Genomic DNA, 15,005 nt, shown 5'->3' on the forward strand with positions numbered 1-15,005 from the left:
GAAGGAAGGAAGGAAGGAAGGAAGGAAGGAAGGAAGGAAGGAAGGAAGGAAGGAAAGAAAGAAAGAAAGAAAGAAAGTTTATAATTAGAAGAACTACTTTAACCTGAGAAAAATGGAAAGCTATTCAGTGGTCTAATTGCCAAAAGTGTACCAGACTAGACAGTCTTATGGACTAGTCCTATCACCTATAGTGAAAGGATAATTCCCAGTCATCTTGACTGTCCCAAGGCATAGAAAACAGTGGGAAGCTTCCAAATTCATTAAATACTATAATATAACACTGATTCCAAAGCCAGATAAGGATGATCCCCCCAAAAGAGATACATAGGCCAGGAGTTAGAAAACTATGGCCTGTGGCCACATCCAGTCTGCCATCTGTTTTTATTTGACCCACAAACTAAGAATAGTTTACATTTTTTAAATGGTTGAAAAGAATTCAAAGAATGATAATATTTTGGGACATGTTAAAATTATGTGAAATTCAAATTTCAGCATCTATAAATAAAGTTTTATTGAAACACTGCCAACATGCATTATTTTATGTGTTTATTATAGCTGCTTCCACACTACAGCAGCAGAGTTGAGTAGTTGCAAAGGAGACTGTATGGTCCACAAAGTCCAATATTCACTATCGGGACCTTTACAGAAAAAGTCTGCCACATCCTGATATAGTGCGATCTCAATTACAAATATAAATGTTAAAAAATCTTAACTTAAACTTCAGTCAATTTTAAAGCAATGCATTAAAAGAAAAAAAATGTAACCAAGTAGGATTTTATCCTTAGAGTGCCAGGATGATTTATCTTTAAGAAACCATCTATTGTAATCTGCTGTTCAAACAGATTAAAGGAGAGGAAAAAAATAATAATCTTGACATAGTCTACAATATATATTTGATAAAACTGAATACCCATGACTGATTTAAAAAGTTTTCAAGAAAGCTAAAAATAGAATGTGTTTTAGTCAATGTCCAATTTTTAAAAAACTGAGACCATGTTAAATACTGAAAACTCAGCAAGTTGAATACAGGAAATTGATTCCAAAAGTGATGGAAGAGTAAAACAGGGAAGCTGAGGTTATCAGCAATTAGTAATTCCAGGAAGTTGCTATGGAACTTTGTCCCTATGGAAATTTGTCTTGGGAATCAGTGCTGCCAGTTTTCAAGATTCTAAGAGTTCACAGTCCCATCAAAATCATGAGACTCTGGGAGACAAAAATCACTCACCACCGCAGATGCTATCATCAAAGCCTGATCCTGCAAGTACCACACTAGCAAGACTTCTGACATGCTTGCTGGAACTGCACTGCTGTACCAGGAACACTGAAGTGGTACTCATCTTCTGCTATCACTGCCATTACTGAAGACATTACCAGAAACTAAGATTATGGAAAAAATATAATTTATTCCTTCCATCCAACTTTAACCAATACCGCCCAGTGACGAAATCAAATCAGAAGCCATCTGACAAAGGAAAAGATAAATGTAGCTTGCAGACTTCTAACCTTCTGAAAAATAAAGAGCACAGAAGGGTAGGAATAGAGCTGAGAGCAAATAAGCAAATGACTTGATCAGGTCAAACTTTTACAACTTGATACAGCATATGTACTAAACATTTATTGGAAACATTAGAGGGATTCTTAATAAAGTTATAAATACAAGTAACCATTCTCGTATTCAGTGAATACAAGATCACTGCTACTCTTCAACTGTATTGTGTTGAAGATCCTTGTTAGTAAAGTGAGTCAAGAAAAACATATAAGAGGCTATCCCACATCTAGAATCAGTCATTTTTCTAAGGGGCATTGGTTCCTTAAAGAGAATATTATTTATCCACTAAGATCTTGGGTAATGTCACTAATTTTCAGTTACTTAAGAAATATGTTAACACATTTCTATCACTTTTTTAAAAATCAATGTAAAAGTATAGAGATGGAGAGAATGATGTCAGCAAAGTGGTGGACTAGGAAATTCCAAACTCTCTCTTTCCCCCAACTTAGAGTAATTAAAAAAAAAAAAAAAGCAGCCAAACAAAAAAAATCCCATATGGTTGAATTAACCTTATAGGAACTCTGGAAAACAGTCAGAGTTTTATAACAACCAATCAAATGCCCAATGAAGAAAAAGTCACTTTCAAAATGGTAGGAAAAGTTCCATGACATTTTTCCTGCCCTTGTCTCACCCCTCCTCATCCCAGCAGAAAGCTTGTTTAGAGGAGGCAGGAGTTCACTTCTCAGTTCCCTCCCTTGAATGAGAGGGAACATAACAGATCTTATTTGCAATATTCTAACCTGTCTTGGGAGTTCATGAAGGACTGGTCTCTATTTCACCTAATTCAGATCTCAAGTGGAAAAGCGCCACTACTATGAACCCAAAACTATCAGAATAAAGAAAATAATAAATATTATACCAGAGATAAAATAGAGAAAATTAACGAACCCAAAAGTTGGTTACTTTAAAAGATCAACAAAATTGACAAATTTAGCTAGAGTGGCTATGGAAAAAAAAAACAGAGTGCTCAAATTACTAAAATTGGAAATGAAAATGAGGACACTACAACCAATTTTACAGAAGTGAAAAGAATAGAAGAGACTACTACAAACAATTGTACACAAACAAATTGGATAACATAGATAAAGTAGACACAATTTTTACAAAGACTGAATCATGAAGAAATAGAAAATCTGGTTAGAACTATAACTACTAAGAATATTAATTAAATAATTTTAAAACAACTTCCCAACAAGGAGAAGTCCTGGATCAGAAGACTTCGCTGGTCACCAGAGTTTTAAAAGATTTTACACTAATCCTTCTCAAACTCTTCCAAACATTGGAGATAAATATATTAATTCACTCTTTCTTCCATGACAAAATACCACAGACTTGGTAGCTTAAATAAATGAAATTTATTTCTCACAGTTCTGAAGGCTTAGATGTCCAAGATCAAAGTGCCAGCTGATTCAATTGCTGCTAAAACTCTCCCTGGCTTGTAGGTGGCCAACTTCTCTATATGCGCTCATGTGGCAGAGAGAAAGCAAGAACTTTAGTCTCTCCTTTCTTATAAGTATACTAATCTCATCATGAGGGTCCCACTCACATGACCTCATCCAAGCCTAATTATCTCTCAAAGTCCCCATCTCCAAATATCATCACATTGGGGGTTAGAGCTTCAATATATACATTTTGTAGAGGCATCAACACTCAGTCCTTAACAAGAAAAGACCACTTCCTAATTCACTCTGTGAAGCCAGCACTAACTTAATACCAAAGCCAGACAAAGACACTAAAAGAAAACAAAACTACAAACCAATATTCCTTATAAATATTTATATAAAAATTCTTACAAAATAAGTAGCAAACAAAATTCAGCAGTATATTAAAAGGATTATACAACATGACTTACTGAAATGTATTCCTGGAATGCAAGGATAGTTCAACATACAAAAATCAATCAATGTAATATACTGCATTAACAGAATGAAAGAAAAAAACTGGTCATTTTAATTGACACAGAAAAGCCATTTGACAAAGTTCAACATCTTTTCATGATAAAAACTATCCAACAAACTAGAAATACAAGAGAACTTTCTTAAAATAATAAAGGCCATATATTAAAAATCCACAGTTAACATCATATACAATGGTGAAAGGCTGTAAGTTTTTGTCCTAAGATTAGGAACAAGACAAGATGCTCACTTTTACCACTGCGTTCAGTGTAGCATTAGAAGCTCTAGCTAGAAAAATTAGACAAGAACAAGAAATAAAAGACATCTTAATTAGAAAGGAAGAAGCAAAATGATCTCTGTTCACCGATAATGTAATCTCATATGTATAAAATCCTAAAGATAATATAATCTCATATGTGTAAAATCCACACCACAAGCACACACACACAAACTCTTAGGGCTAATTAAAAGTTCAGCAAAATTGCAGGATACAAAATCAACATGTAAAAATCAGTTCCATTTCTATAAACTCATAATAAACTATCCAAAAATAAGAAAAACAATTTAATTTACAATAACATCAAAAAGAATAAAATACTTAGGAAGAAACTTAACCAAGGAGGGGAATACTTGTACACTGAAAGCTGTAAGGCATTGCTGAAAGAAATTATAGAAGACAAACATAAATGGAAAGACATCCTGTGTTCATGGATTTAATATTATTAAGATGGCAATACAATCTACAGATTCAATGCAATTCCTGTCACATCCTGAAGATTTTTTTGCAGAAATAGAAAAACTCACACTAAAATTCATATTGAATCTGAAGGGACACCAAATAGCCAAAATAGTCTCAAAAAAGAGGAAAGTTAGAGGATTCATACTTCCTGATTTCAAAATTTACTACAAAGGTACAGTAATCAAATACAGACCAATGAAATAGACTCAAGAGCCCAGAAGTAAACCCTTTAATATGTAGTCAAATGATCTTTGGCAAAGATTCTAAGAGCACTCAATGAGGGAAAGGCCAGTCATTGCAACAATTGGTTCTGGGACAACTGGACATCTACATGCAAAAGAATGACGTTGGACCCCTACCACATGCTATACATAAAAATTAACCGAAAATGTAACAAAGACTTAGCTGTAAGAACTAAAACTATAAAAACCTTAGAAGAAAACATGTAGAAAATCTTAATGACATTGCATTTGGCAATGATTTCCTAAATATGACACGAAAGGCACAGGTACCAAAAGAAATATAGATATTTCTTTCTATATCTGTAATATATATAGCTCACACCTGTAATGCAAGCACTTTGGGAGGCCAAGGCAGACGGATCACCTGAAGTTGAGAGTTCAAGACCAGCCTGACCAACATGAGAAACCTCGTCTCTACTAAAAATACAAAATTAGCCGGGCATGATGGCGCATGCCTGTAATCTCAGCTACTTGGGAGGCTGAGGCAGGAGAATTGCTTGAATCCAGGAGGCGGAGGTTGCCATAAGCCAAGATCACACCATTGCACTCCAGCCTGGGCAACAAAAGCAAAACTCCATCTCAAAAAAAAAATTAGTCTTCACCAAAATAAAAAATTATACTATATCAAAAGACTCTGTGAAGAGAGTGAAAAGACAACACACAGAATTGGAGAGAATATTAACAAATCAAATATCTGATGAGGAATTAATATCTAGAATACATAAAGAACACTACAACTCAAAAAAAAAAATCCAATTTAAAATTGGGCAAGGGACATACATAGACATTATTCCAAAGAAGATATACAAATGGCCAACAAGGCCAATAAGCACATGAAAAGATATTCAACATTATTAGTAATTAAGGAAATACAAGTCAAAACCATAATGAGATACCACTTCACATTCATTAGGATAATCATTATCAAAAAAATGAAAAATAAAAAATATTGGCAAGGATATGGAAAAATTAGAACCCTTTTTCCAATTCCAGGTGAGAATGTAAAATGATGAAGCCATTATGAGAAACAGTTTGGCAGTTCCTCAAAAGGTAAACATAGAATTACCACATGATCCAACAATTTCACTCCTAGGTGAATCCAAAGAAACAGAGAGCAGGAATTCAAACAGATACCTGTACACCAATGTTCATAGCAGCATTATTCACAATAGACAAAAGATAGAAACAACCCAAGTATCCATCAATAGATGAATAGATAAATAAATGTGGTACATACATACAATGGAATATTATTTAGTCATAAAAAAGGGTACAATTCTGATACATGCTACAACATGGATAAACCTTGAATACATTATGCTAAGTGAAATGAGCCAGACACAAAAGGACAAATATCATATGATTCCACTTATATAAGATGCCTACAAATTAATAGAAACAATAAGTAGATTATAGGTTACTCGGGACTGAAGGGAAAGGGAATGGGGAGCCGTTGCTTAATGGTCACTGTTTCTGTTTGGGGTAATGAAAAGGCTTTGGAAATCGTGTTGATGATTGCACAACATTGTGCATTAATGCCACTAAATTGTACACTTAAAATGGTTAAAATGATAAATTTTAGGTTACATAATCACAAATATAATTTAGGTTATTTTACCACAATAAAATAATTCCCTCCAAATGGAAAAAGTATATAGATGGAAAGTGAAATTTCCAATTCATATTGCACAATTAAGATTTGTGCAGTTGACTTCTGGGCAAGATGACCAAATAGGAACAGCTCCAGTCTGCAGCTCCCAATGAGATCAACTCAGAAGTTGGGTGATTTCTGCATTTCCAACTGAGGCACCCAGCTCACCTGGGAAGCAAGGGCTTGAGGATCTCTCCCCTAGCCAAGGGAAGCTGGAAGGGACTGTCCCGTGAAGAATGGTGTACTCCAGCCCAGACACTATACTTTTCCCATGGTCTTCACAATCTGCAGACTGGGAGACTCCCTCAGGTGCCTACACCACCAGGGCCCTGGGTTCCAAGCACAAAACCGGGCAGCCATTTGGGCAGACACCAAGCTGTCTGCAGGAGGTTTTTGTTTTGTTTTGTTTTTTTCCCATAGCCCAGTGGCACCTGGAACACCAGTGAGACAGAACCATTCATTCCCCTGAAAAGTGGGCTGAAGCCAGGAAGCCAAGCGGTCTAGCTCAGCAGATCTCACCCCCACAGAGCTCAGCAAGCTAAGATCCACTGTCTTGAAATTCTCACTGCCAGCACAGCAGTCTGAAACTGACCTGGAAAGCTCGAGCTTGGTGGGGGCAGGGGCATCCACCATTAGTGAGGCTTGAATAGGTGGTTTTCCCTTCACAGTGTAAACAAAGCTGCCAGGAAGTTTGAACTGGGCAGACCTCAGGGTAGCTCGGCAAAGCCGCTGTGGGTCAGATTGCCTCTCTAAATTCCTCCTCTTTGGGAAGGGCATCTCTAAAGGAAAGGCAGCAGCCTCAGTCAGAGGTTTATAGAGCAAACTCCCATCCCCCTGGGACAGAGCACCTGGGGTAAGGGGTGGCTGTGGGCTTAGATTCATCAGACTTAAACATTCCTGCCTGCTGACTCTGAAGGGAGCAGTGGTTCTCCCAGCACAGCACTCAAGCACTGCTAAGGGACAAGCTGCCTCCTCGAGTGGGTTCCTGACTCCTATGCCTCCTGACTGGGAGACACCTCCCAGCAGGGGTTGACAGACACCTCATACAGGACAGCTCCAGCTGGTATTTGGCAGGTGCCCCTCTGGGATGAAGCTTCCAGAGGAAGGAACAGGCAGAAATCTTTGCTGTTCTGCAGCCTCCACTAATGATACAGGCAAACAGGGTCTGGAATGGACCTCCAGCAAAATCCAGCAGACCTGCAGCAGAGGGGCCTGACTCTTAGAAGGAAAACTAACAAACAGAAAGGAAGAGCATCAACATTAACCAAAAGGATGTCAACACAGAAACTCCATCTGAAGCTCGTCAACATCAAGGACCAAGGTAGATAAATCCATGAAGATGCGGAAAAAACAGTGCAAAAAGGCTGAAAATTCCAAAAACCAGAATGCCTCCTCTCCTCCAGAGGAACACAACTCCTCATCAGCAAGGGAACAAAACTGGAAGGAGAATGAGTATGATGAATTGACAAATAACAAACTCCTCTGAGCTAAAGGTGTAAAGGTAAACTGAGACTGGAGCCGAACCAGGAATGAAGACACAAGGCAAATGGCAGTGAGAATAGCCTTTATTAGGACTCAAGGGCGAGGTCCCTTGGTCCAAAGGTGCAGGCTGAGGTAGTCGTGCTGAGGGAGGAGGGTAGGTTTTTATAGCCCAAGAGGTAGGGAAGCTGGTTGTACAAACGGCCTGGGGGGTCTTGAAACTACTAGGGCAGGAGTCGAGTAAGGGTCATGAGGAAGGGGTCTTTGGAAACTGTTAACTGAAACTGCTGTTTACGAACTTGTGGAATGCAGGTGAGCTGCAGGTCATGAGGGAGTGTGGTTGCCCAGGCGGAACCTCTGACATATGCAAGTGTGCGGGTATGTTCAAAGAGGAAGGGAAATCTCGAACAAAGGGCCTGCTACTCCAGGTGCCACCGCCATGTCGGGTATAGATCCCTGCCTAACATTCTGACCTCTTTCTAATGAGAAAAAAGGGGCAACGTATTTATCTGGCTGCTTCCTGCTGGTATGGGTCATTGTGGGGTTCTTCGGAGGTCAGAACTCAAGTATGGGGTGAAGCAGCATCTGATTGAAAGTGACCCAGGAGACTTCTTTCATGCAGTCCTGGATGAAGTGGAGGATACAGGGAGCTATGAGTAGTAAGAAGCCAATGATTAATAAGGGGCTTAGGAAGGGTAGGACCCAGCCGGCCATGGACAACTGTCACCACCCGAGTGGGGACTCTAATCCTGATTTTTTTTGTGGAGTCTTTCTTGGACTTTTTCTAGAGTGAGGAGGTTGGTTAGACGCAGTTTAAGGAGGCCGTTTGTGCATTCTACCTTACCAGACGACTGCGGATGTTAGGGAATGTGGAGCTTCAAGGTAATCTGGAGTGCGGATGCCACCTGCTGGGTGAGTTTGGAAATGAAAGCTGGACCATTGTCTGATTGGATGGTTCCGGGGAGACCGAACCTGGGAACGATGTGCTCTAGGAGAATAGTTGCCGCAACTTCTGCAGTCTCTCGAGTGGTGGGGAAAGCCTCAATCCATCCTGAGAAGGTGTCAACTAAGGTCAGCAAGTAGTGAAATTTTTTATGTCAGGGCATGTGGGTAAAATCAAGTTGCCAATCTTCTCCTGGCTGGTGGCTTCTTAGCTGATGAGTAGGCCCTGGATGTCTAAGCCTACCTTGGGGGTTAGTGGCCAAACAGGTGGCACATTGCTGATGTACTTTTTTAATTTGGGCCTGCAGTGAAGGAAGGTGAAAGATGGGTTCTAGGAAGTTATACATAGCCTTGGGTCCTATGTGGAGAGAGCGGTGTATGTCGGTCAGTATATGTACTGCCTGAGTCTGAGGGAACGCTATTCGGCTGTCAATGAACATCTACCCATCCTTGTTTCGGGTAACACTGGGGTGGGCCATCAGGGTTTGAAGTTCCTGGGAAGAGTAGTCGGGGGAATATGTGGGGGAAAGAAAGAGCAAAGGTGTTCGGGGAAGGGAGGAAGTGAAGGCAGTGGCCCATGTGGTGGAGTCAGCTAGGCTGTTACCTTGCGACACAGGGTCCTTAGAATGCTGGTGTCTTTTGCAGTGGATGATGGCTACCTCTTTGGGGGCCTGGACAGCATCAGGCAACCTCTTTATATGTGGTTCATTGACTACTGGCATCCCTTTGGTGGTAAGAAACCTGCTCTCTTGCAAGAGAATAGAGTGAGTATGTGCAATAAGGTAAGCATATTTAGAGTCTGTATAGATATTAACCCTCTGCCCTTCGGAGAGAAGTAAGGCACGAGTAAGGACAGTGAGTTCAGCCTTCTGGGAGGTGGTGCCTAGAGGCAAGGGCCTGTTTTCAACCATTTGGGTTGCTGTTACGACAGCGTATGCTGCCTGTCGGCATCCACTGGGGGTTAAGACAGAACTCCCGTCTATGAACAGGGTACGGTCTGGGTATTCTAACAGCCATTTGGAAATACCGAGGCAGGCAGGTGGCAGGGTGGTGAGAACTTCTGGGCAGGAATGTGAGGGGGCGGAATCGTACCCTAGAGTGGGCAAGAGGGTAGCAGGATTTAGACGGGGTGAGGTGGTGTGAGTGATGTGAGGGTTTTCAATGAATAGCAGGTGGAACTGTTGAAGCCAGGACGAGGTGAGATGGCTGAGACACTTGTGTGTGATGAGATCTGACAGTCAGTGAGAAGAGTAGACTGTGAGAGGATGCCTTAGGGTAAGCTTGAGGGCCTCTTGGGTAAGTTCTGTGGCAGCCACCAGGGCTCACAGACAAGGTTGCCAGCCCTGGACTATGGGATCTAACTGCTTGGAGAGATAGGCCACAGCCTGGTGTGTGGATCCAATCGGCTGGGCTAGGAGGCCAGTGGCTACCTTCTGGTGCTCCTTGGTGAATAGATGAAAGGGCCAAAGGGGGTTGGGGAGAGAGAGAGCAGGGGCAGAAAGGAGACAGTCCTGAAGCTTCTTGAAAGAGTTGGCAACCAAGGAGGGGTCGGACAGTGGTCCAGTGGGTGTCTCCTTGGCAGCCTGGTAGAGGGGCTTGGCTAAGACCCCGAAGTTGGAAATCCAATGCCTGAAATACCCTACCAGTCCTAGGAAGGACAAGATCTCTTCCGCATCCTGAGGAGGCTGGAGAGTTTTGATGAGGCTCATTCTATCTGCTGTGAGGCTTTTCGTAGCGGGTGTGAAGAGTATACCTAGGTAGGTGACAGTAGGGGTGCAAAGTTGAGCCTTAGCCAGGGTAACCCGATAACCTTGGTTGCCTAAAAAATTTAAAAGTGTAGCAGTGTCTGCAAGGGAGCACTCCCAGGAAGGACTACATAGTAATAGATCATCTACGTATTGTAGAAGGGTGCTATGGGTTAGGGGGCAGAGGAGGATGTCCCGTGCCAGTGCCTGTCTGAAAAAATGGGGGCTATCTCCGAACCCTTGAGGCAAGACAGTCCTGGTCAGCTGGGAAGAAGCAGCTGTGTCTGGGTCCCAGTGTCTGGGTCCTCCCATGTGAAGGCAAACAGAAAGTGGCAGTCTGGGTGTAGAGGGATGGTAAAGAAGGCATCCTTCAGGTCAAGGACAGTGAAATGAGTGGTATCAGGGGGAACGCGTGAGAGGAGTGCATATGGATTAGGAACAACTGGAAAGGTAGGGACTACTGCCTCATTGATGAGGCGTAGGTCCTGTACAAGACGATAGGCCCCAGAGCTTTTCCATACAGGCAGGATAGGAGTATTACATGGTGAGTTGGCGGGAACTAGAATGCGCTGCCAGAGCAGGCGTGTAATGATGGGTTTTAGTCCTTGTCGGTGTTCAAGGGAGATAGGGAACTTGGGTCTAGAGGGGAACTTGGAAGGGTCTTTTAGCCAGATGTGGACTGGAGTGTGGTGCTGGGCAACGATCAGGGTGGAGGTGTCCCACACCTTAGGGTTAATGGGGGCTGCAAATGGGAGTGGGGGGTCAGCCAGGTGGGGTTTGCCAGGTGAGAGGAGGGGGAAGAGGAACGCGAGGTGTGGGGAGGGGTTGGGTCGGAAGTGAACTGAGGCCCCTAGCTTGGAGAGGAGATCTCGTCCTAACAGGGAGACTGGGCATGAAGGAATGATAAGAAACAAGTGCGAGAAGAGGGAGCCATCCAGGCAGCAAGACAGAGGAGGAGTCTGACGGTAGGTGGAGGAAGTGCCGTCAATTCCCATGACTGTGACAGTGGAGGGGTGGCTGGGGCCACTGAAGGAAGGCAAAACAGAGTAGGCAGCCCCCGTGTCCATAAGGAAGGATATGGACTTACCCACTACCTGGAGCATAACCCTGGGCTCAGTGAGAGTGAGAGGGGTCCCCGAGTCTGGGCCTCTTCAATCTTCATCGGTGTTGAGGAGCTGGAAGGCGCCTCCAATACCTGGAGGAGGGTTGTCACGTGGAGGCACAGCAACCATCCTTAGGTTGGGGCAGTCTGACTTCCAGTGGCCTCTCTGCTGACAGTTCTGACAGGGGCAAGTTGGCTCCTTTGGGTTAGGGCACTGCCTGGCCCAGTGGCCATCGTTGCCACACTTGAAGCAGGCACCAGGTGGTGCTAGGGTAGTACCTCTTTTCTGGGAGCTCCTGGAGCTGACCAGCCTCAGGGCTGCTACCAAGGCCTGGGTTTGGAGTTGTACCTTCTGTTTTAGCCTGGCCTGTCGTTGGGCCTCAGCTGCTTCCTCGCAGGAGTTGTAGACCTTGAAGGCCGGTTTGACTAAATCCTGGATGGGAGTTTGAGGGCCTTCCTCCACCTTTTTAAATTTTTTTTTTGGATATCAGGGGCTGACTGAGAAATGAAATATGAGGCCAAGATGCTTCCTCCTGCGGGGGAGGCAGGGTCAAGGCGGGTGTACTGAATAAGTGCCTCAGTCAGCTGGTTAAGAAAAATGGCCGGATTTTCATCTGCGCCTTGGACTACCTCTTTTAGTTCGTTAAAGCTGACTGATTTGTTAGAGGTTGACTGCATGCCGGCAAGAAGGCAATGAACCATCATGCCTCGGTGGCGGCGACCTGCCTGCCCTACCTGGTAGTCCCAGTCGGGCTCAGGCGAGGGCACTGCCTCGGTGCTGACTGGCATGGCGGGGTAAGTTAAATGAACATGGTTAGCGTGCTGCCTGGCTGCCACTAGGATACGCTCCTGCTCCTCAGGAGACAGGGATGAGTTCATAATGACATGGAGGTCATGCCAGGTGAGATCATATGCCTGGCATAGATACCTGAACTCTTTGATACAACGAGTAGGATTAGCCAAAAAGGAGCCTGCACGCTCCTCAAACTTAGACAAATCTGCCAATGAAAACAGCACATGGACCTGGACTACTCCTTCGGCACCTGCCACCTCTCGCAAGGGACACAAGAGGTCAGTCCTGGACCGAGTATGGGCTGAGACAGGTGAGGAAGGGGAGGAGGTGGAGGTAGGGGAGACAAAATCTGTAGGGTTTGGTAAGGGCACATGAGGGGTGGGAGGGAGGGGAGGCATTGATGAGGACAGGGATAATGGTGGGTCAGGATAAGGAGGAGGTTGGGTGGGAGACTGGAGGGTGGCTGATATAGGGTGCCAGGAGGCTCAGAAAAAGAGGAATCATCCCTCTCCTTGCTCAAGGGAAGAGACTTTGCGAGTAGGACCTGAGCTAACAAGCATTGGGCGCAGAGATCTGGGCAAGAACTCAAGTCCCAAAAGGCTTGAACATAGGGTATCTCGAGCCATTTGCCTAGTCTCTTGCAGAAGTTGGTCAGATCCATGAGGATGTTAAAGTCTAGAGTGCCTTCTGCAGGCCACTGAGACTGATTATCCAATTTATACTGCGGCCATGCTACTGTGCAGAAGAAAATGAACTGCTTTTGTTTTATGTCTTGGCTGAGACTTAAAGTCTGGAGATTCGCCAAGAGGGGATTTTCGGTCTGCTTTGGACTGGGTAGTTCCCATAGTCCTAAGATGGGCATTCCGGAGGCAATGGGAGTGTCCTCCTACTGCCACGCAGAGTGCGGGGTATGGCAGCTTCCAGGGAGGTTGGACGTCTCCTAGTCCCCAGTGCCAAGGTCACAGTTGACTGGAGGGAGTCCCTGACGTGGCCACGCGTTTCGGACAGGGACTTCCCGGGGGGTCTACAGGACAGGGGAAAACTTACCCAGCAGTGATCGAATTGACTCTTGGATTTGGTGAAACAGCTCCTGGCTTGGAAAGGAGGTCCTGGCTCAGGGAGAGGAGAGCCTGCCCGACCCGGCAGGGGTCCAGGGGAGGGATCTCCTCCCGGGTTTTGGCACCAAATGTAAAGGTAAACTGAGACTGGAGCCGAACCGGGAATGAAGACACAAGGCAAATGGCAGTGAGAATAGCCTTTATTAGGACTCACGGGCGAGGTTCCTCGGTCCAAAGGTGCGGGCCGAGGTAGTCGTGCTGAGGGAGGAGGGTGGGGCTTTTTTATAGCCCAAGAGGTAGGGAAGCTAGTTGTACAAGCAGGACCTGGGGGGTCTTGAAACTACTAGGGCAGGAGTCGAGTAAGGGTCATGAGGAAGGGGTCTTTGGAAACTGTCAACCGAAACTGCTGTTTACGAACTTGTGGAATGTAGGTGAGCTGCAGGTCATGGGGGAGTGTGGTTGCCCAGACGGAACCTCTGACGTATGCAAGTCTGCAGGTGTGTTCAAAGAGGAGGGAAATCTCGAACAAAGGGCCTGCTATGCTGGGTGGCACCGCCATGTCAGGTCTAGATCCCTGCCTAACAAAAGCAGCATATTCTAACCCAATGCAAGGAAGCTAAGAAGCTTGAAAAAAGGTTAGAGGAATTGCTAACTAGAATAACTAGTTTAGAGAAGAACATAAATGACTTGATGGAGCTGAAAAACACAGAACAAGAACTTCGTGAAACATACACAAGTATCAATAGCTGAATTCATCAAGCAGAAGAAAGGATATCAGTGATTGAAGATCAACTTAATGAAATAAAGCATGGAGACAAGATTAGAGAAAAAAGAATGAAAAGAAATGAACAAAGCCTCCAAGAAATATGAGACTATCAGAAAAGACCAAACTTATGTTTATTGGTGTACCTGAAAGTGACAGGGAGAATGAAACCAAGTTGGAAACACACTTTAGGATATTATCCAAGACAACTTCCCAACCTAGCAAGATAGGCCAACATTCAAATTCAGGAAATACAGAGAACTCCACAAAGATACTGTTTCCGGATTTGGTGGGTTCTTGTTCTCACTGACTTCAAGAATGAAGCCGTGGACCCTTGTGGTGACTGTTACAGTTCTTAAAGATAGGGTGTCTGGAGTTTGTTCCTTCAGATGTTCAGATGTGTCTGGAGCTTCTTCCTTCTGGTGGGTTCGTGGTCTCACTGTCAGGAGTGAAGCCGCAGACCTTCATGGTGGGTGTTACAGCTCTTAACGGCAGCGCATCTGGAGTTACTTGTTCTTCCCAGTGGGTTCATGGTCTCATTGGCTTCAGGAGTGAAGCTGCAGACCTTTGTGGTGAGCGTTACGGCTCGTAAAGGCAGCATGGACCCAAAGAGTGAGCAGCAGCAAGCTTTATTGCAAAGAGCAAAAGAACAAACTTCCACAGTGTTAAAGGGGACCCCAGCGGGTTGTGGCTGGCTGGCTGGGGCAGCCTGCTTTTATTCCCTTATCTGGCCCCACCCAAATCCTGCTGATTGGGCCATTTTACAGAGATCTGATTGGTCCACTTTACAGAGAACTGATTGGTCCGTTTTTGACAGAGTGCTGATTGGTACATTTACAATCCTTGAGCTAGACACAGAGTCACAAAGTGCGAGTTAGCTAGATACAGAGTTAGCTAGATACAGAGTACCAACTGGTGTGTTTACAAACCTTGAGCTAGACACAGTGTACTGATTGGTGTATTTACAAACCTTGAGCTAGACACAGAGTGCTGATTGGTGCATTTACAATCCTTGAGCTAGACACAATCAGAGTGCTAGTCCTCCAA

The sequence above is a fragment of the Colobus angolensis genome, unplaced genomic scaffold (genome assembly GCF_000951035.1).
Source record: "Colobus angolensis palliatus isolate OR3802 unplaced genomic scaffold, Cang.pa_1.0 Scaffold447, whole genome shotgun sequence".
NCBI lineage: Eukaryota > Metazoa > Chordata > Mammalia > Primates > Cercopithecidae > Colobus > Colobus angolensis.